Source organism: Chiloscyllium plagiosum, chromosome 44, assembly GCF_004010195.1.
Source record: "Chiloscyllium plagiosum isolate BGI_BamShark_2017 chromosome 44, ASM401019v2, whole genome shotgun sequence".
Lineage (NCBI taxonomy): Eukaryota > Metazoa > Chordata > Chondrichthyes > Orectolobiformes > Hemiscylliidae > Chiloscyllium > Chiloscyllium plagiosum.
In genome coordinates, this window is record NC_057753.1 from 9,567,985 (window position 1) to 9,576,999 (window position 9,015).

Here is a 9,015-nt window from a genome sequence, read left to right on the forward strand (position 1 = left end):
AAGTGCCCTCTCATTTACCTCATCTTTAGATAAGATGAAAGTCATTATGGACCATTGTAAAAACCCTGTAGTATTAAACACAATTAAAGCCTGGAAGATAATACAGCAAAACGAGGATAATTCACATAAAACCTCCCCTTATACTCCTATAATAGGGACATGAGGCTCACAGATGCCACATTTAAATCCTGGAGGTCCAGGGGTATCTCCTGTTTAGGGGATCTGTTTGATGAGGGGGTCTGCACCAGAACAGCTGCACCAGAAATTTGGACTACTTAATGGAGACCTCTTTTGATACTTCCAGATTCGAGATTACATACAGAAGACTACATTATTAGATAGGAGAAAGTGAGGTCTGCAGATGCTGGAGATCAGAGCTGAAAATGTGTTGCTGGAAAAGCGCAGCAGGTCAGGCAGCATCCAGGCAGCATGCCCGAAACGTCGATTCTCCTGTTCCCTGGATGCTGCCTGACCTGCTGCGCTTTTCCAGCAATACATTTTCAGCACTACATTATTAGATAGCCTTTATAAATCAGGTAGAGAACGTAGAGTGTTGTGGCCAATGGATTTACCCTCAATCAGCACTCTCTATCATTTATTACATAACTAAGTGTCAGAAGACATGGTACATTAGAACATGGGATCAGGAATTGGGGTTGGAAATATCCACAGAAATGTAGGATGACATCTGGGAAAATGCCAGAAAAATCTCCATCTGTAATAGAACCCAGGCCATTCAGTTAAAAATACTCTATAGGACTCATATAGCACCAGGATGATTGGCAAAATTTAGGGCAGGAGCATCTCCAATTTGTCCCAAATGTAAAATAGAGGTGGGCACTCTCACACACTGCTTATGGACATGTCATAAGATCCGTAAATACTGGGTCAGAGTAGCAAATGCTTTGACAGAAATCTTGGGAACGGAAATTAGAGTAGATCCAGTGTTTTTTTCTTCTGGGCTTTTCGAGCTTGCCTTCCCTGGATGTGCACGGGATGAAATTATTTTCCATTCTCTCCTTTTGTGCAAGGAAAAATATCTTAGTAAACTCGGTAGCTGAGGACCCTCCAGGACTTCCGAATTGGCACAGGTTAATCATGGAATATATTCCCCTTGACTTCCTTACAAATATGGAAATGTGTTGCTGGAAAAGCACAGCAGGTCAGGCAGCATCCAGGGAACAGGAGAATCGACGTTTCGGGCATAAGCCCTTCTTCAGGAAGCCCTTCCTGAAGAAGGGCTTATGCCCGAAACGTCGATTCTCCTGTTCCCTGGATGCTGCCTGACCTGCTGCGCTTTTCCAGCAACACATTTCCAGCTCTGATCTCCAGCATCTTCAGACCTCACTTTTTCCTTACAAATATGTGCACTAAAAAACTGAATTATTCTATAAAATATAACAGCCCTTTCTGAATTACATAGATATAGATATTTCAGCCATTTTGTCAAGGGCTTTCATCTAGTTGGGGTAGCGGTTCTGGCTGGTCCGGGGCCCCTTGGGACAGGAATCCCACATGAATACGGGTTTTATTATGACTTGATGTTAATTCGTTCTGAGCATGTACTTCACTATTTAATTACTATGTTATCCTTTTTTTCCCTTGAGTAACGTAAGATATTTTATTATACGCTCTGGTTAGTTATAAGTTAGATTAGTAGTTAGTTAAGTTTTGTCTTTTTCTTTTCTTTGACAGGTTTTGGTTATTATTTATTTAATTGTATATTAGTGTTTTTTTTATTTTGGAAGTTTGTAAAAATGTTAAATTTTCAATAAAAATATGTATTTTAAAAAACATTGACATTCCACTAACATTTATAAAAAATATTTAATGTAGTTAACGATGTGATACTGATACGATAATTTATTTTTGTGATTTTGATTGAGGAATAAATATTGGTCTGGACACCCAGAAAAAAAAGATTTTTCATGTTCTGTACAAATCTTCTGGGATGCCCAGTAATCTCCCCATACAAGCTGTTATTTTCATCAAATAATGTGACAGTTATTGACTTCCATCAACCTCTTCTGTCCTGGGAAATTTCCTTTCTCTGCAAAGTTTGGTTCACATTGGCAAGTTCAATCCTCCTCCATTTCTCCGGAACACACTTTATAATGTGTAACATTCTCAGTGTCCGCGTAACGTTCAGTGGGGAAAATATTTTCAGTCTCGCAGTTATACACAATTCCTCAGAAATGTTTTTGATAAATGCACTGCTCCCATGAAAGCTGGTGGTTCCACAGTTAAAATGCTTTCAACAGCCCTTTTTCTTATTTACGCACCTTCCCAGGATACAGGATTTCTCCCACCAGAAACTGTTTGCCCTGAAAAAAAATCCAGCAGGAAGATCATTATGCAGCTATCAGTAAAAATGTCTCATTTGGTTCACCAATGATAGAAATGTAAGAACCTGTTTGCTTGGCTGCTCTTTGCTGTTTCCCCTGTAACTGTTCAAAATGTTTAGTTTTATACCCCAAAATGTCAGATCATTTCATTGGTTTGGTGTCATTCCAAACAGTAAAATTAAAATTCAATAGGATTTTGGTATCAGTGGCATAATTTAAACTGATTGGTCCAATTGGAATTTGTTTTTGTTCCATGGCAATGCAACTCCAGCTATTTGTTTCAACCAAATGTTACATCTTAAAATTCTTCACCACACTCTGTGCTTTCAGTCAGTCCTTGCTCACTTCATCTTTCTCTCAAAGATACAGTGCATACCTACACTTTCATAACACCATCCAAATGTCTTTTAAATATTGTAACTTGTACCTGCCTCTACCACTTTCTCTGGAACTTCATTCACTCACAAACCACTCTGTGGAAAAAGCTTATCTCAGGTTCTTTTTAAATCTCTCTCCTCTCACCTTAAAAAACGTCTCCTAGTTTTTAATTCTCCTTCACTAAGGAACAGACATTTGCTATTCACCTTACCTACAACCCTCATGATTTTATAAGTCTCTATAATGTCACCCCTCAACTCCTACACTCCAGTGAAAAAAGTCCGAGCCTCTCCTTATAACTTAAACCTTTCAGTCCTGGCAACATCCTGGTAAATCTTTTCCAAACCCTCTTGAATAGTATTCTTTCTATAACAGGGCTACCAGAACTGTACTCAGTACTCTAAGTGGCCTCAGCAAAATCCTGTACAACTCAACATGACGTCCCAACTCCCACACTCAGTGTTCTGAATAATGAAGGCAAGTTCGCTAAACACCACCTTAACCACCCTGTCTAGTGGTGATGCAACTTTCAAAGATCTATGTACCTGAAACCCCGTCCCCCAGATGCAATATCTGCAGAGGTGAAAAACGTAACAGTTTCTGACAATACTAACTATAGATTCACTGTTGCTTCTGACACACAACATTGGAAACTTAGTGCAGGAGGCTGAAAGAAATGGGCAGCTTGAAAACAAAAACCTGTTGGATCTCATATTTCAATGTCTGAATCCTATGGTAAGTCAGGTAACCTTAATTATGCCCCAACTTTAGATCTCCCTAGCAAAACAGTGTATGAAAAGTAGCTTATTTCATTTTAAAATGGATTAAGGTCAAACAGCACACACACCCCACCCTCCACTTTCTTTACTATTGGTCAGCACAGAGTTGTCCCTTTGTAATTGGATCCTTGGTCCAACCTTAACCCACAGGAATTGCCTCACTCAGCAATTTCAACCCACGCACTGTATCCAAGTAAATTTCTCCCCACTCATTCCCCATGCATGACGGAAGGTAGTCAAGAGTCAACCACACTGCTATGTGTCTGGGGTCACGTGTAGGCCAGATCAGATAAAGGATGCAGCTGGGACAACTGAGTGGCAGTTCCCGCAATGGCAGTTTCCCTCCCTAAAGTGAATCAGACAGGGATTTTGGATTTTGCCCTGAAAATGGTTTCATCGTTAGACTCTGAACTCCAGATTTCTGACTGAGTTCCAATTCCGCCATTTGCCATGAAGGGATTCAAACCTGGGAGTCCCCGGAACTGGGATGATAGTCCAGTTGATAATGGCACTCGGCCATCGTTCCTTCAATCCCCCTGCGATGGCACATGATCTCGCCAGTGTGGCAGATCATGTGCCATCGCAGGTAGGAGGAGTTGGTGAAGCCGGAGGAGCTGGTGAAGCCCTTCCCGCACTGACAACAGGTGAGCAGGTTGTCTCCAGTGTGGACCCACTGGTGGGTCAGCAGCCCAGAAGAATCGATGAACCCCTTCCCACCCTCTGAGCAGGTGAATGGCCTCTCTCCGTGTGGACCCGCTCGTGCGTCTGCAGGTTGCCCATCCGACTGAATCCCTGCCTGCACATGGATCAGGTGAATGGCCTCTCCCCTGTGTGAACTCACTGGTGTGCCAGCAGATTGCACAGCCAACTGTATCCCTTCCCACAGTCGGTGTAGGAGAATGGCCTCTCCCTAGTGCAAACGCGTCTGTGAGTTTCTAGCATCGAGGGGGAAAGGAACCCTTTCCCACAATCCTCACATTTCCATGGTTTCCCCATGGGGACGAGCTTTCCTTGTGTCACTCTGGATTTGAAATTAAAACAGAACAGGTACACAGAACCTGTCCCCAACATGACAGGTGAGATTGATCCCCCAAGCTGAGTAAATGGTTTGAAGCACTTTTCAGTCAGGGCACTGTATCTTCCTCACTCGGGTGTCTCAGTATTCTTCCTGCCACACTCGAGTCCAAAATCTCTCAAGCTAACAAAAGCAAACGTTTCTTCTGTATTGGAGGTGGCTGATATTCAAGTCCCAATGAATCAAGTAGCTCTGCCAGAAGTCGATGTATTAATTGTTTCCAGATTTCTTTCCGCCTGTTTTCCTGCAAAAGAAATTCACAAAATAAGTGATTCTTGTCAGTACAGTTAAATGAATGTAAAATAGGTGGCAAATCCTGTAGATTCCCAGATGCCTGCTGATCTCATATTATCTAGGACATTGAAACCTGAAAACCCTCATGCAGCCAGATAGCCTTAAGTGTGTATGGAGGAAAACTTCATTTCGGTGACAATGACCTGGAACAAGCTGCCTACGAAGGTGCTGAAAATGGAGCTGAGTCAAGGACATAATAATGAAATGTCAAGGCTGCTTGAGAAAGGAAAGCCAGTAAAGTTGCTAAATGATTTCCTGCTGTCCTAGTAAATAAAAAGATGACAAGAAATACAGTATGTGACTCCATTACTACATTAGACAAAGAATAATTGCCACGAAGCTTTTACAACAGCGGCACGGTGGCACAGTGGTTAGCACTGCTGCCTCACAGCGCCAGAGACCCGGGTTCAAGGAAAGCCAGTAAAGTTGCTAAATGATTTCCTGCTGTCCTAGTAAATAAAAAGATGACAAGAAATACAGTATGTGACTCCATTACTACATTAGACAAAGCTTTTACAACAGCCAATAATATCAGATCTACACCATATGAAGTAACATATGTCTACATTTGAAATCAAAGTGCCAATCCCTTAAATGCTGCTCAGTTCCATGAAAACTACCCTTTTAATTGTGAACATGAGGAAAGAAGTAATCCTCTTCTAAGGTGCAAACTGTATACGTGCCAAACGGAGGGAATACACAATGAAATACCTTTAGGAGGGACAGAGAATCTGAGCACCTTTGCAAAGTCTGCTCCCTCCCTGGATTGACTCCAAATAAACAGCGTCTCTCTCTCTCTCCCTCTCCCCCTTCTCCTCGCCCCCCCCCCCCCCATTGAGGAATGGAAAGGGGAAGACATTGCTTTGCTCCCAGATGTTGCCTAAAGGGAGGGAGTTTCACTCTGAAACTGACAGACCTGCTTCCACGTTGTGACATCCACAAAGGCTGGGGTGGGGGTGGGGGGGTGCAGACAGTGGGCTGGCAGTGAATGTAGTGGTGTGAGTCTTCTACTCAGTATTTTACTATTTGGTGGAGTTCCTTGCACTTGCCCTGCAGTTGAGGCACGTGGGGAGGGGTGGATACTTTGCAAACTCCCTTCGCTCTCCTCCAAGTCAACGCAGTTTGAGTTCAAGCAAAGCACGGGGTTTCATTTTAGCTTCACACTCAGAAAACCGCCTCCTCTGTGAATCCAACATTTTACATCCCCCTCCACTCCATGGAAATAGTAATTTGTGAGTTGCTAATATCCTGTTGTAGGGGCTTGGTAGAAAATGATTTTATCACGCTCTGTGAGTTCATTATTGTTCAGTGGATTACTCAACATACACAAATCAGGAGTCCCCCTCAGACCCATAGTCTCACTACCTGGGACACCATTGTACAGACTAGCCAAGGAACTCCACCGAATAGTAAAACACTGAGTAGAAGATTCATACCACTCCATTCACTCCACCCAAGAATTCCTGAACACCAAAGACCCCAAGATAGAAGAGGATGGCCTGCATTGACGTAACAGCCATGTACACATCCATTAACATTAACCTGGCCAAAGAAACACTGAATACATTACTAGAAGAACCAAAGGCACAAATACCAAACAGCGCCAACTTACTTCATCAGCAAAAATAACACTGTCAAGCTATTGGACATGTGCCTTACCACTCATTTCACATTCAATAACAAGCCCTACAAACAAATCAATGGAACACCCATGAAACCACCAGTATCAGGGTTCCTAGCAGAAGCAGTAATGCAGAGACTCAAACAAACAGCCCTCCCAACTATCCAACCCAAACTTTGAGTCGGCTGCGTGGATGACACCCTTTGTCATCACAAAATGAAACAAATTAGAAGAAACATACAATACCATCAACAATATCCTTACTGGCAGAAAATACACAAAAGAGAACAACAAACATTTCTAGATGTCACAGTAGAGCGAACAGTCAATGGGGAACTTCGAACCAGTGTCAACAGGAAAACAACCGACACGAACCAAATACAGGAGCAATCATCTCAACACCCACAAACGAAGCTGCATCAGGACATTATTTCAACAAGCCATCATACACTGCAGCACAGAGAAACTACGAACAGTAGAAGAGAAATACCTACACAACATATTCGAGAAGAAGAACAAGTACACAATCAACCCAGTCCACTCATTTCTCAACAACAAACCCAAACAACCAAACACGACGTGCCCAGAAACCCTGGCCACATTACCTATCAAAGGCATCTCTGAAATGACTTCCAGATTACTCCAACCTCTTGGCATCATGGTAGCCCACAAACCTACTAACGCACTTAACAGTGGCGAATGAACCTAAAAGAAACCATACAAACAACCACCAAAACGAATATCATTTATGAAATATCATGCAAGGAACATAACAAAGATTACATCAGTAAAACAGGCAGAAAACTAGCCACCAGGATACTTGAACATCAACTCGCCACAAAAAAACATGACCAACTATCACTAGTATCCTTACATACAGTTGAAGGAGGATACTACTTTGACTGGGACATGACACCAATCCTAGGACAAACCAAACACACACGAGGATTGCTCAAAGCATGACATTCCAATCAGAACTCCATCAATACATATATTGATCATGGACCCCATCTACCATCCTCTGAGAAAAAGAATCGGAAATGATATCACCCTAAGAAGCCAAAACACACGAAAGCATGCAGGACATAACACCAGCGCTTCACCAGAGGCTCACTGATGATGTTACCCAGTAAGGGTACGAAATATCTGAAAATGAACCTTCCAGCTGAGCGAGCAAACTTATATCCTGAATGAGAAAATTCCAGTTGACACAAAGGCTGCCACGAGTTTGGAATTCTCTCCCGGAAATTAGGTAATGGTGCCCTCACCAAGATGGCCGCCCCCGCTCCAAGACAACATGCGCCTTATCCTCACAAAAGATGGCGGCCGTTTGCCCGGGCAACCCGAAGGGGCCTTCCTCAGTGAAGTAGACACTGGGCCTGTGGGGCTTTTATTCGGGGCCTCCCCCTCGGAGTTTATAAACTCCCCAGTCTCCCTCCTCCCGCGGTTCCCAATCCTACCCTGTCTCACTGTCTCCTCTCCCCGGGGGCAGGAGCCAGGTCTTGGCGCTCGGGGCCTGGCGACCTCCCCGGGATGTTCCTGAAACCTGGTCCTGTTCTGAAGGAGGATCCCCGGACCCGAAACACCTCCTCACATTCCTCCCGACACGAGCTGCCGGACCTGCTCAGCTTTTCCAGCGGCTCCTGTTCTTGTTCCTTAAGCCACCGGCGCCATTCCTCTCCCACACTCAGCAACACTGCCTTTGTCCCGCTAGAGGACCTACACTGCACATGCGCCAACACACAGGGCGGGGTCCCGGTGTATGACGTCAGACGACCAAAGGGGCGTTTGGAGGAGTCCTCCAAACAATCGGAGACGCCGGGGGCGGGGCTATCGTTTTACCAGCCACCAGAAAGGTGTGTTTTTAAAACAAGGTTAAACGTAGTCTTTTAAAATTTTTCAGCCTGTTCAGAAATGTTATTCCAGACCTCTGGAAGGCTGAAACATTAGGAAACTTTCAAACATAAACGAAAGGATACTAAAAAAGGAATAAAAGTAAATTACTAAAAGAAACTAGCACAAAATATCAAAAAGAATAGCAAAAGCTTCTGTTGGTATGCTGAAGGGGACACAGTCGCTAAGGTAAATGTCGGTCACTGATAAATGAAAACGGTGAGTTAATGGGGAACACTGAAATGGCACAAATGCTAAATCAATACCTTTCCTCAGTTTTCACATTGGAGCACAATACTACAATTCCTATTGGAACGGGCAAGGCAGAGGCTATAGAAAGGGTAGAACTTAAACAATCAGCGTTGACAGGGAAAAGGTACACAGCAAACTATTAAGATTGAGGGCAGACAAGTCCCCTGGGCCTGATGGCCTACATGCTAGGGTACTAAAGAAAGTGACAGTGGAGAAAGTGGATTCATTAGTTATAATATTCCAAAATTCCCTGGACATGGGAAAGATTCATCCAGTTCAAGACTGAGATAGATAGTTTTTGATTGTCAAGAGGATCAAAGGCTATCGGAAGAAAGTGAGAGAATTAATTTGAGAAACTTATCAACAATATTGTATGGT

The 9,015-nt window shown here is 43.3% G+C and overlaps 1 long non-coding RNA gene across 1 annotated transcript; it reads right to left on the reverse strand.

Annotated features, from left to right (window-relative positions):
* Nucleotides 1-1,841: 1,841 nt before the first annotated feature.
* On the reverse strand, nt 1,842-8,197 carry LOC122543561. Its single transcript, XR_006310096.1, has 3 exons — nt 7,953-8,197; nt 4,344-4,821; nt 1,842-2,324 (listed from the first exon to the last, which is right to left on the reverse strand). It is a non-coding gene; the product is annotated as an uncharacterized LOC122543561 (long non-coding RNA).
* Between the last annotated feature and the right edge of the window lie 818 nt (nt 8,198-9,015).